Here is a 14,406-nt window from a genome sequence, read left to right as displayed (position 1 = left end):
AGCATCCTTCATGGACCGGAGGAGCTCCGCGTACGTTTTTCCTTCCGCCTTAACAATCACTGTTCGGCTTTGCTCCGCCGGTGGAGTAGCCTTCTTTATCGGGATTTGATTATTACCGATGTGCCTGGTCCCACCATCCCCTTGGAGAGTTAACACATATACAGGTGTTTCCCTTGCTCTGAAGATATAGGATATGATCTTCTTGGCAAAATTTCCCATACTGCCCGAAGGCAGTATGTACGCTGAATTTGGTGACTGTATAGCTATCTTTTTGAACGCCTTCAATAAACAAGAAAGGGTTTCCTTTTCCGGGGCTCCCGAGTCATAATGTATCTTAAATTTCTTCTTCTTTTCTTCAACGGTTTGGTCTCCTATTAGAGTTATTTCGTCTTTTATGATGTCACCAGCTGCGAGCTTGTTACCTATATCCTGCTCACCTACTCTCCTTAAATCTCTAAGAGTACAAGTGTCTTTGACTTCAGGTGGAAGGTCAGTAACCAACTTTAGCTTGCCCCTAAGTGAGTTAGGCCACCTTTTAGGGAGGAGCTCAATGAGTTCTTCATCACTCAAATCGCTGGTCAAAATATACTCCATGTAATCGTCACCCGCAATAGGGTCCGTTTGGGTAGCTTGGGAAGTCTTTGTGTCTGGAGAGGACAGCTCGGAAAGCGCATTCAGTCACTCGTATACTCGCCTTAGATCCTGTTCATGGGTCGCAATGTACTTATTCAAACCTGGGCCTAAATGCTGTTTCAACGATATCAGTATCAGACCCAATTGGTATGCTAAGCTGCTCACTGTATCGGGTGCCTCTTCTTCCTCCTCGGAAGATCCTTGACGGAGCCTCTTCTTCCCTTTTAGATCGGTTTTCTTGACCGTCGCCGATTTTGTCATGCTGCTGCTACTTTGGGCGGATGTCCCATCCATAGGGAGTGAACCGCGTCTTCGCATGATATAGTACTGTACTCAGGCGGCCGTCCCAAGTTCTACGAGTACCCACTCGGGGAAGGGGCCCCCCAAAAAAATATTTGGGGGGGTTGAGGGGGTAAGAAAAATGTATGTGACCAAAAATGGGGTCAAAAAATTTGGGGGGGGGGTCGTGGTGGTAGGGGGTTAGGGAAGGTTTTGGGACGAATTTATGTCCAGGTAGGAAGGAAATCGAGTGGGTAGTTCTCGAGATATTAGTAGAAATGTAATTCCCTATTAAAACAGCTCTGAGGACTTAGAAAAAATCTCTACTAGTACGACGGTAATACGAGAGAATAATTACAAGTCCTTGTTTACTACAATAAACACGCCTGTATGAGCCTGTATATTAACTTAGAAAAATTTCGCTAAGAAATATTATAATATTATACTATTATAACCTCAATAGTATATAATGAAACACAAAAAAGTATCTTCTACTCACTCTTCTGAATTGTATGTAAACTCAGTTTATACTTCTTCACTATTGATAACTTAAATCACTTCAACACCTTATAAAAAGTAAATTATAGCTATTTTAATTCACTAAAAATTCACTGAATAGTTTGAAAACGAAAAAACACTAATAAAAAAGTAATTCCGTGTCCAAAACTCTTGAAATTTTCAGATCTAGTCCATTAACCATAACACTTTAACATCCAATTAAAAAATCAATGAAAATACCGAAAAACCTATCAAAAAAGCGACAAAACGCGGAGCAATAATAAGACGTCCTCACAGTATGAGTATCCAAACTCGACTTACCGTTTCTAAATGCTGTATTGTTAATGCTTCACTACAATTAATTCTAAATTTATCTCTAAAAAGTCTTTCCAATTCCTGAATCTACGTTTTCCTAGAAAATATTTTTTAGACACTAAATGTTTCTCTGTCATAAAATATTTTTTAAACTACTTCTTTTTAACATTCAAAAAATAAACTTAAAATATGTTATGAAATTGTTTAGCAGGCAAATTTTCCTACATAAAATCTAGTTTTGAGGTAATGTTTTAACATAGAGCTCTTAAATGAACTGGTACTTAATCACTTTGTCAATTCAGAGACGAGTAAAGGTGAAAATTGAAAAAGTGTATTTCTTGGTTATGAGATTACAAAACCTCATATTAATCATTATGAGATAAAGGCAATTAATCTGGTTACATGACTAGGGTCCACGTAGTTTATGCCATGAATTTAATCCATCAGAGTTAACTAAGAAACCGGAAATAAGTAAAAAAGCAAACGGTGATTTTGATCGTAGTTGCATAAAACAATAATTAATTTACACGCATTTTAATCTCTAAAATTAAAAATTAAGAAAAAATATACTTTAAATATAGATTTCTAATCAACAAATACTTAATAAATAAATGAATATGTATTTATTATAATAATTACTTTCTACTGAAATTGGATTTTTGTTGACTTTATATATAATAATCTTTCACAACGCATTGAATATGTTACAGCTCATTCTTCGTTTATGTCAATTCATTGTAAGCGGATTGTTCGTGATTGGAATCGGGTTTGGAAAAACATCAATGTTCTCGGTGGATTTGTATTTTCTTTCGATGACAATTAGTGAATACGCAAGCAATAATAGTAGTAATAGTTATTTCTTTCCTCCTTAATAAGGTCACTTCTTTTCGTCATAAATGGTTGAAATTTTTCAATTTGAGGAAAAAAGAGGTTTTCTAAACTTCTAAAAACATTAGAACGAGGAGCTCATTTATTATTTCAAAAAGATACAATTAAATAACGAGACAGTTGTTACTTTTAAAAAAATATGAAACAATTTTTTAAAAAAATAAGTAAGACAGAATTAAAAAAAAAACCTCTCTAAGAAGTAAAAAGTTATACTTTTTGAATTCCACTTTTTCAAGTTTGTCGTCTTTAAGTCGATACCTATTTAAAAAACATAGATAACTTACCTTAATTTATTGTTGACTTAAAAAAGTCATTTTAAGATTTAAGAAAAATTTTGTATTGATTTTAAGATTTTCATTTTTTTTTAAAAACGTTTTATTATTTTTAATTAATGTATTTTATCCTTCATTTTTATTTATTTATTTTCTGTTAAGTTTGGACAGAGTTACAAAAATACTGCCTGTGACAATAAACAATTAACAAGAAAGTCGCTTGCATCTTAATAAAAATAAAAAAATAGCTGGAAAACCGGCGTAAACAATACGCTGCCCAACATGAAGTAAGGGCTTTTCGAATACTAGAATAATTTTGGTGACTTTTTCCACTCTTTAATAAACATAAATGTGAATGTTTTTATTAATTTTGGTGTGAAAATAGTTTAAATGTTATAAAACGACCATTGTATATATAATAATACTCTACAAAATCCCAATATTAAGTAATACAAAAAAATAAATAAATAAAACCATTACACCAGGATTTTTATCTACTGCATAAACGATGATGACATTCAACGAATAGCGATTGCAAAAAAATATTAAAAAAAGAATGGAAAATTTTGAGAAAGACTTTAGGACCTAAATGTATAAGTAATCAAAATTTCTTACGGTCAAATAAATAAATTTCAAAAAATAACGGCTATATAAGAAAAAAAAAGATTAAACTTTTACCGAAACTTAAAAAGATCGAAGAAACCCACCGGCTTGGACTAGTAGTGAACGCGTCTTCCCAAATCAGCTAATTTGGTAGTCGAGAGTTCCAGCGTTCAAGCCCTAGTAAAGTCAGTTATTTTTACATGGATTTGAATATTAGATTGTAGATACCGATGTTCTTTGATGGTTGGGTTTCAATTAACCACACATCTCAGGAGTGGTCAAATTGAGACTGTACAAGACTACTACACTTCATTTATACATATCATCCTCATTCATCCTCTGAAGTATTATCTGAATGTTAATTACCGGAGGCTAAACAGGAAAAAGAAAAAAAAAGAGCGAAGAACAATAGATTAACAAAAAAATATCTTTAATTATCTTTTTTAATTAAACTCTAAAAATATTTACTATTAAGAAATCGAAAAATTTAAAGAAATTAAATATTAAAAAAGAAGAAATTTTTGACTGAATAATTTCAGAAATAAAATTAAATAATTCAAGTCTTCAGATAATCAAAGAGGAAAAAAAGGACGAAAACTTTCCCGAAAATAAAGAGAAGGTAGTGAAAGAACAAGAGTACTAGCAGAAAAGAAAACAATATGAAGGGTAAAATTTGTTTTTTAATACGTTTCATAGATGGTCCAAACAAAAAAAAAAAAATCTTTACATCATCTATGTGGGCAATATAATCTTTCGATTTAAAAATCTTCCTTTTTAAAAACAAAAATTAGATGCGGGTTTCGATTGTGAAACGTCATCAGTAGGTACATTATAAATAAAAATACAAAATCGAAACTTAAAAAAATATAAATAGAATATATATAATAATTAAGAAACACTAAAAGAGGTATTTCTATTTTGGCTTACACAAAACCGAAGCTACTATATTCCGTATTGTAGCAAACGATAAAATAACCCTTTGGTCAATCCGAGTTGGAAGTAAAAGGCTAGATTAAACATTGTAGACTTCCTTAATTCCTTGTAGATTAGTTACCAAGCTTCTTATACATGGAAAAAAAATGTATATATAATAAAATAATTTATAATATAACAGATACAATAAAAAAAATAAATAAATCTCAAGTAACAGATGTAAGATAAAATTTCAAACCTAATAGAAATATCTTACAGATTTTATCTTTACCCCAAAACCATTTTTATTCTTAAAAAAGTATTATTTAACTTTGTTTACCATAAATATTACTTCATTATTATTTACAACAACTAATTTATATAAGTAGCATATTTTATAACAAGTTTTTATAATAAATTAATATTAATTAATATTAATATTAATTCAATTTCGTTGGAGCAAAATTCAGTTAACTGGAATTGTACTTCAGACACAAATAATTATTACCCGAATTTATTGGCTATAACTCCACGTCATAAAATGCAATAGCATTAACAACTGCGAGCAATTAATTTTTATTTCGTATATATAGAAGGGAAATAATAAAAACAGATTATTAATTTGTCACACTGGCAGAATGTAAGTTTTGTAATAACGTCAGGCGATACAGGTTTAGTCAAACTGTCACTGAATTTCCTAAAAAAAAATGCATATCGTAAATCTATATGCATAAGTAATCAAATTAAATGGAACAATATAGTGAATTTTATTTATCGATTTTTAATAAATTATAATAGTAATACCGATACGTACTGAAAAGTTTTTGAACGAACAGATAACGATGCATTATAAAACGCGACGCCATTCTAAAATATATATGTAATATTTTTATCGAACTCAATCGGTTGTTATAATCACAGTATATTCTGGAATTAAAATTTTTTTCAATACTACAAAGGGATGTTTTTCTAGCGATTTTTTTACTAAATATAGTAAAATATTACTACCTTGCAAAACGTTCAGTCCAGATACGGCTGAACGGATATATACTGTTCATTGGAACATTTGTAAATGATACACAGCATTACAAACGGACAAAGGATTTATAAATGATTTAAACAAAACGTTATAATTAGATATATATGATTCAAAAAGAAAAAATTCTGTATTATAATTAAGTCAAAATAATAATATAAAATGATAAAATAACTGTATTATTTTACTACAGGAAGTAAGCCAAAAATTCAAGGTTAATGAAAAATATAAATAAAAAGGTTAATAAAATAAGAGTAATAAAATTATTAAAAAAAGTATTAAAATAAAATAATAAAATACAAAAAACAGTTATAAATATAAAGATTATCTAATAGTAAATCAACCAAAATTCTTACGATTCCTTCTATATATGTAAATAAATAATCTCTCTCTCTCTCTCTCTCTCTCTCTCTGTGTGTGTGTGGGTGTGTGGGTGTGTGTGTGTGTGTGTGTGTGTGTGTGTCTGTGTTTGAGAGAGAGTGAGAGGTTGATTAAATCACCTATTTATTAAGAATTACGTAGATTTAAACAACTTAAAAAATTTTCGTTATTAGCTCTCATGAATAAAGAAACGAGTTATTCTTCGGACAATAATCAAGTTTCAGCTTTGTGTCCAGTAATCTTTAATATAACACAGACAAGGTTAACTCGTATTGGAAAATCATTGTTCAATTATCTCGATTAAATAACCAACTAAACTCCCAGGCCTCCAGTTTTAATACGAGTCTAATTTTAATACGTTAAATTTCTTTGTTTTACCTGCAGTGATTCATTAGATTTTACCTTCAGTTTTACATTACATTATTTACTTGATTGTTATTATTTTACTATTACTTTCTTTTCCTCCTTTTTCTCCGTCTTTAAGTCTTTTCTTTTATAGCGAATCGTTTTTTAAATTCTTATTTTACAGATCTTCTTAGACTTTATTAATTTTTTTTTCTTGTTTTTCTGACTGGCATCCTTTCTTTTATGAACGATATATTCTATTCAGTAATTATTTTAATGTATTTTTGATGATTTTTTTTTTTTTAAGTAAGAGTATTTTACGTTTATAAATTTTATTACTGATACTTCCGTTAATATTATTATTTTTTTGGCTGTATTTTGTGTTGCTTTTTATGAATCTAATTTAAATCTATGATCTATTTTAAATAGTTTGGCTAGCTTATAGAAGCTAAATACATTCATCTTAATACGTTCAACTTTGATTTTGAAAAAAATTACACTAAACTAATCGATAAATAATTCTACTTTTTAATCTGGCACCAATAATATAAAGAATGATATACTGTACTATATAGTGTTCTTATGGACAGCAAACCAGTTTTTACGAATTTTATATTTATAAACGGCCATAGTTTTGAATACTTATAAATTAAAAAATTGGCCAGCTCAGATCTGGTTAAAATTATGAAAAATATACTTTGCCGTTATTTGAAAAACTGAAGCACGATAACAAAATGAACAGTTTGCTAAGTGCATGATTCCGCTGAGAATCACGTCCGCTACTAACACGTAATCGAAATTCCTTCTCGTTGATCTAAGAAGATGAACATCAATACATAATGAAGTGCTCACCAATTTTTATAACAAACTGTAATAATATCGTGGGCACAATTTATATCCATAATAATATAAAATTATATCTTGCGAATAATTCAAGAATTACGATTAGTAAGTTCAAGGTGTTCCTATAACAATTAAAATGGAATTTCCATGCAGTATTATTACGAACGACATTTTATACAACTTAACAAACTATAGATTTTTTTTATGATCATTAAAATTTACAATTCTTATTGAACTGCAGTGAACTAGTAACTGTTCTCTAAACTTGCAACGAAGATTTTTTTCTTACTTTAAACTCCGGTCGTTACCTAAGGGAAAATACTTCAGCACCTCCTTTGTTTACTTCTAATAGCTACGTTAGATAAAGAAAAAAGCAGTCGTCAGGGATTTGCAAGAATGGGAGGTTTTATCTATGATCGTATAATTTACGAGTCTTTAGCGATAACGTGAATTTTTATGGTCTACACTTTTGAATTCTTGTAACATCCGATTTCAAATATCAGTTGATCATCCATTCTTGTAATAAAATTTATTTAATATACCTGACCTATACCGAAGGTATATATATAAAAGCATTTAAGAATTTCTTAACTAATATTATTTTTAAAACTCATAACTTTTATTTTCAAGATATTTAAGTGATTCATACTAGTAACTACATAAATATTTTCCAATATTTAAAAATATAGCTTTTTTTTTAATAATTGAGTTTTTAAAAAATTTAAAAACATATTTGGATCAATTTGAATGACATAATTTTTAATTTTATTTTGTTCTTCCAAACACTGATTCTTACTTTTACATCCCTTTTTTTAAATACAAAAATTTCATCAAATTTTCTTATATATATATATATATATATATATATATATATGTATATAGTCATATTTTCTTTCTCTGAGAGTAATGATGCTCACTATACTGCTAACCCCTCAGATGGACGGAATGAAAGTATCACGGATGAGGTTAAATACCACCTACATTTCGACTGACTTTGCTGCTGTTGGTGTACAACCAAAAATTTTGCCCGATAAAGAAGGGGAAGGAAAAAAGAAAAACACTCTACTCTTCTTCGCTTTTTCTAGTAAACTTGACAAGAGGTGCTTGTTGTGCTTACGAATGGCTTTAAATTTGGGAGTGAATCATGTCAGGTCATCTATAACAGTTAAGGTTATGTCACTTTAAGACGTGCGTTATCCCCTTTTTACTGCCTAATCCAGTATTTTATTTTCTAAATGTTGTCATACCAATCCTATTAATAAATAAACCACCTAATTTTAGAAGCCAAACATAGCATCCATTGAATGTTTTCTAAGCTAGTTACAAAAATTGTCTATAGTGCTTCTTAAACGCACGTTCAATAGTGAATCATTTAGAAAAAAAAAGAAAAAATTTAGCTACTACTACAAAAAAATAAATTTATTTTTCAGTATGACAGCACTACTTGGGGTAAAACTTTAGTTTTTTCCTTTAAATCATATCTAAATATGTGAAGCTGAATTAAAGGTAATTTTTACAATCTCCATGTATTTTGACAGGCAACTAAAACAAACAATAATATGATTAAAAGTAACACCAAAAATATATGAGAGAAATAAATTAAGATTTTCCTTTTAATTACTCCTGACGCAAGACAAGCATGGATTCTGTAATTCCCTTCGTTATTTCTAACACGTTAAATAGAAGTTGAAAAATTTAATTCCAATATTCTATGAAAATTTATTACAGGATTTCCTTTAAACCATTCATAAGAGGTGTTTTACAGTTCCAGTTTATTTTCAGAAGAGACTAGAAGCGTTTAATTTTCCGTTGATTTACTACTAACCTGCCATTTTATATATGTACAATGTTTATACAGCAGGGGAAGTCTTAATTTTTTTTTAAATTAAAATAAAAAATGAAATTTAGTACACGTTACTAAAAGATCTATTTTATTTTTATATTAGACCACCATAGCTCATGTATCCTCGAGGTACCCATGAGGGAAACGGCAACTTATACATTTTAAATGGAAAAGGTAGGATTGTGATTAATCACTTTAAAAGACAAAACATAGCATCCAATGAATGTTTTTGGTAGCTAGTTTTAAAACTTGTGAAACAGATATTTTTTATTTAGGGTGTGCTGCTAATAAGTTTTAAACTAACTGTGAAAAAATTTAATGATCGTTATTTTGGTTAGGTTTTTTTTTACTTCAAAGATTCTGTTTTACTTAGGCTTTAAAATTATGTATCACAGCCCTACCCTTTCCATTTAAGTTTTGGAGTTGCTACCCCACGGAATCCACTTGCTACCTAGGGTACATTGGTTTGATTAAAAAAAAATAGATCATTTTGAGGTAAGAGCATCTGCTAAATTTCAATTTTTCTACCTTAAACTTTTATAAACATATATATTAACTTACATATTATATTATAACTGATAAATCTCTGAGTGATGTAGTTCTTGTTTTTCCACTTAGCTAAAATATAACATAGTTAATTCTAAATTTAATATTTCTCCTTGGACTGAACGGGTATATCAGTAATAATAACAAAGGAAAGGCTAATAAAAACTTATATTAACTTATAGACTTATATTGATAATAAGATGTAAAGCATTGCAAGTATAATATTGCAAAAAATTATGAGAATATTAGCCGAATAATATTGGCGGTTTTGAAATAACTCGAGTGAAATATAATTATATACGTTAAGATGCTTCCTTGCATAGTAAAACAGTATAGCTGTGTAGCCAATAGCAAACATTAAGAAGAAATGAAACGGTTGTCAACTCACTTTGTACGGTTTAAGTTTGGTTCGTGTGTCACAACGACTAAGTTTCAACGAAGAAGTAGTAAAGTAGCAGTAGACAGACGTACCAGTTCGTCTTCGTAATGCTGTAATGTGTGTTAAAGTGAGAGGAGCACCCACCCGACAGACCAGTCTGAACAGAGAAAACTTGCCATGTCATCCGTGAATGAGCTAATTTAATTAAATGAGATAAGAACGATATTAAATCGTTCCTACCAGCTTTAAAGTACAATTTTACAAAGTGAAACTCTCTTTGCTTTGGTTGTTTTAATTCACTTCTCTTTACTAATCTCGACCTACTCTGTACCCCGTATAATATCATAACTGACATTTAAGAGCTAATTCGTAGACTTTTTACAAATAAAAATATTTATTTCGTTATGTTCAAGTACGAGGTTTTGTCTAGTTAAGTTATTTATGTTACTTGTTTTAAACATAACATTTATTTTAAACTTTCATAACTTTATAAAATTAAATTACCAATGAATTAAAGTCTCTGAAATGAAATTATGCAATGTCTTATGCAGTTTTTATGGTAATTTAGAATGTTCTTAGCTGTTGTTTTCGATATAAAATATACCCCGTTACGTGAAAGGTTTCCAAATATATGGAGTTAAATTTTCGCGTATTACGTACATCGTCCACCGAAAAATCTGAATCATTTCTACTGGTTCATTCATAACTAGTGCATTCCTGAATATTTTGCTTTAGCAATTATATAGGATTTAATAATAATCACAGTAATACAAATTTAGCAAAAAAATAAATCTTGAGATTAAAAAATCATAGAGGTAAAGAAAAAAAACGAGGCATATTTGTCATACGTGGAGAATTATTATCTTGTTTTATTTTGGAAATAGATTAAATATGTTCACAGTATAGTGTAAAGATTAAACAAATTGGGTAAGTAACACAATCAGTTTAAAATATCAAACATCGAAAATTGTCTTTGGATTCCGGATTCTATTTACCCGGATTTCCGTGTAAATAGAATATGCGGTGAAAGATGTAGTCGATGTAGTTCTTTTTCAGAATGGTACAAGTAAAACCATTGTGGTATTTTAGATTTATCTTAGAAGGTGCGGTTAAAAAGAATAAGTGTATTCACAAGGCATTTTTATATCTAAAATAGGGAGTAAGATGGAACAGAAACGTTAATAATTTTAATGAGATTGTAGTGAAATTAAGGAAAAGAAGAAATTTAGGTGGTAATTTAAGAGAAGATGAAAAAGGTATACTCTCTTCAAAAAAAAAAAAAAGGTTGTAGAAGATTGTACTAAAAATACAAAATTATGTCATTTAAATAATAAAATTAAAAAAAATGTTGGACAAAATAGAATAAAAAGCAGACAGGCACAAGCAGGGAGCGCTTTCATTTAGATTAAAGTCAACTTGTACCATTCTTTTCTGCAATGAATGAATATGAAAAGCAATCTAAATGTAATAGAAGCCTTTGAAAATTGGTTTCGCAGGAAGATGTTTAAATTTGGTAGATCAATAAAATAGAAATGAAGAAGATGGATCAGTATTCCTACGTCGGGATGCGTTAAGTGCCTCGGCGTGTGGATGGAGAGGAGCCGAAACTAGAACGTCCACCTTCAGCAGACCTTGGCACGTGCTGAGACAGTTGCTGATAATCTCGGTAAGTTTATACGTAACTACAGAGGTCCTTGTGCTTCTAGACGACGTATAATACCGACGATGGCTTCTTCTATCATATTTTATGCCGTCCTTGCGTGGGTAGAGGCCCTTGAAAAGAAAAGGAATGTAGATAAAATATCATCGCTTCAAAGACGTGCTACGTTGAACATTGCGGCTGCATACCGCACGGTTTCACGAAACGTTATTGAGGTCATCTCCGGGATTCCCTCGGTGCGGCTGCGTGCATTGATGCTCCGGCGGGTTTATCTTGGTATGACTAAGACCGAGGCTAACGAATTACTTCTGGTCGAGTGGCAGGAGGCCTGGAACACCTCACCTACAGGTGTATGGACGCGTAAATTAATTCCGAGAATAGATGTATAGGTGCAGAGATGACTGGGTGAGGTAGGTTTCTATATCACGCAGCTCCTTTCTGGACAAGGCGAGTTTGAAGCCTACCTGCATCGATTGGCCGGAGAGCGTCTCCTCTATGCAGGTACTGCGATCTTGAAGATACCGTTGAGGACACCATCTACCAATGCCAGCGGTGGGATGCGGTCAGACAAGATGTCGAGTTAAGTTGGCTTTCTCCGGAAGAAACAGTTCCATACATGTTGACAGGAAGAGCAGAATGGGACAAGGTAATACACCTAGCAACTAGTATCCTAAAAACTAAAGCGAGAGAAGCTAGAGAATGGGATAGAGCCTGATTTAGGACCCAGGTCAGTAAGAGGACTAAATATCACCCAGCAAGGAATCAGAGTTCTATACAAAAGGCCTGAGACTTAGGAGAAGAAAGTGACTTGAAGGTGAAGGGGCGAAGGACAGCCCCCTGTGGAGCCGTTGTGCGTCTGCACTTGTGCGGATGGGCGACGGTGATGAAGCACGGAGACTCTGGACTCCTGAACCCTAAAGGCACTCCTGGGCCCGCGCAATGCAATTGCAGGACCGACCCCGGAGAAGGAGAAACGGTGAGATAAAAGTTTTACTCGGTAGGGTGCGGGTACACATAGGCTCTTAATAACATCTAGCCGAACTCGTACGAGTCCGACACTCCCCCATTTATGGGGGTGCGTAAATGGCATTTCTCAGACTCATCTATAAAAAAGGTTTAGTTAATATGGTAATCTGTAGAACGTGAAACAAATTTAGGGAAAGGCAAAAATTGGATTGTATAAAACAGAAAACCGAGGATGTAGGATGAAGTAATACTTCAGGTTATAATAGGAGGACAGAACAGAAAGCAATGATAATAGAACTTCGATTACTAATGACTCAAAAAAAAATTTCACCAATATTTTATTTGTTTAGCTAATTCGAACAAATTTGTAATTTTTCAGCTATTTTGACCTGGCTTATAATTATTTTGTTAATTCAACACATAAAGGTAAAGAATTATTTACCTGTAACAGTAATCGAAGTTATTAAAAACCAGTCAATATCTCGAAATTTGTGTGTTCATAACCAACAAAACATGTAATTTCAAACTGCATATGGTGAGTAATTCGTTAGATATGTTTTTCCCAGAAAAAATAAAACGAGGGTTGATGTACGCAAAATAACTGAAAGTATTCAAATTTTTAGGCATAACTAACAACAAAAACATTGATAATGTTAATAAATGTCAGTTACAACTACTGCAGTAAATTTTTCAATATTATAGTTGGGGAACTAAAAAATATAAAAAGTTTTGACAAAAAACCTTTCTACGACTGTAAATTGATACTATCGACAGTTTTATTGTCACTAGGAAGTCTTTCATTAAATGAATAAACTATCAATTGAATTTAATCAAATAAATTTTGTTCAGTACCATTAATTTTATCGGTTATGAATATGAAACTTGAGTTCACTAAATTTGGAATTTAATCGAAAATTATCTATTTTCAAGAAAAAGTATTAGTTAAAACTCGAAACCTCATTTGGATATAATCTACAGTTAGTTTTTATTATTTTTTTTAAATATATAAAAACTGATAATTATTCCAAAATACTTCTTATATTTTCTTTTTCTTTTTATTGATGGGTTGTTTCATTATGGACTAAATAGCACAGCTCTAATAAATCCTTATAGGACACTTCATAACATACCCAGAACTAAATTGCCGGTTGAGGATTTAAAAAAAAAAAAAAACAATTAAAATTCAACAATAGAGCACTGGCTGAAAGACAGCCACTATTATCTAGGCCGTTAGAGTATGAATGTTCTGATCGGTCTCGTACTGACAACTTTTTTTACGGGAGGTAAGCACTAACTACTGTCATACACATTACATACTATAATACAAAATACTAATGCAATGAATTGAAATGGTTGTGCATATTGTGAAATTATCAGCTTTTACATTCGGTTTAGTTGTTTTTTGTAATTAAGCGTTTGCTATTTTAGGCGTTTTTGGATTTAAGATTTAAGTTATTAAAAATAATTATATGTTTTAGTTCACCTAACATTAAAGATAAATGTATATTCTGTTCGTTCTCAGGGAAAGGGAACCTTACACTTTTCCATATCGATTTTATCTGCGATTGAAAATATGTCTTTATAGTTGAATAATGTAAACTGAAAGCAACAAACATTAACTTAAAATCTATAACACCCTTTCTTGTGGAATATATTACAACCTACGTATTCACAAGACTGTGTTAAATGTTATATAGACTTTATGTATACACCCGCGCACACAAATATATATATATATATATATATATATATATATAGCCTTTAGTCGTAAACCATCAAAGCACAGAATGCAGTAATTAGAAGGACCACAACTACGTAAGCTAACTGTGTGAAGAGACAAGGGGTACTTGCCAGAGAAGGGAAAGCCGCAGCTAAACAAGGAAACTTAGGATTAAAAAGTTCAGCTAAGTCAAGTCGATTGTAGCTAACAAAGACATTACGTTAGAGGATTTCGGTCAATTAACAACCAAGCGCATTAGAAGGAAAGAAGACAATATAGGTCATTTA

This window comes from Lycorma delicatula, chromosome 4, assembly GCF_047948215.1.
Source record: "Lycorma delicatula isolate Av1 chromosome 4, ASM4794821v1, whole genome shotgun sequence".
In the NCBI taxonomy this organism is placed as follows: domain Eukaryota; kingdom Metazoa; phylum Arthropoda; class Insecta; order Hemiptera; family Fulgoridae; genus Lycorma; species Lycorma delicatula.
The sequence above is the reverse complement of the archived record's forward strand: the minus strand, read 5'-3'. Positions refer to the sequence as shown.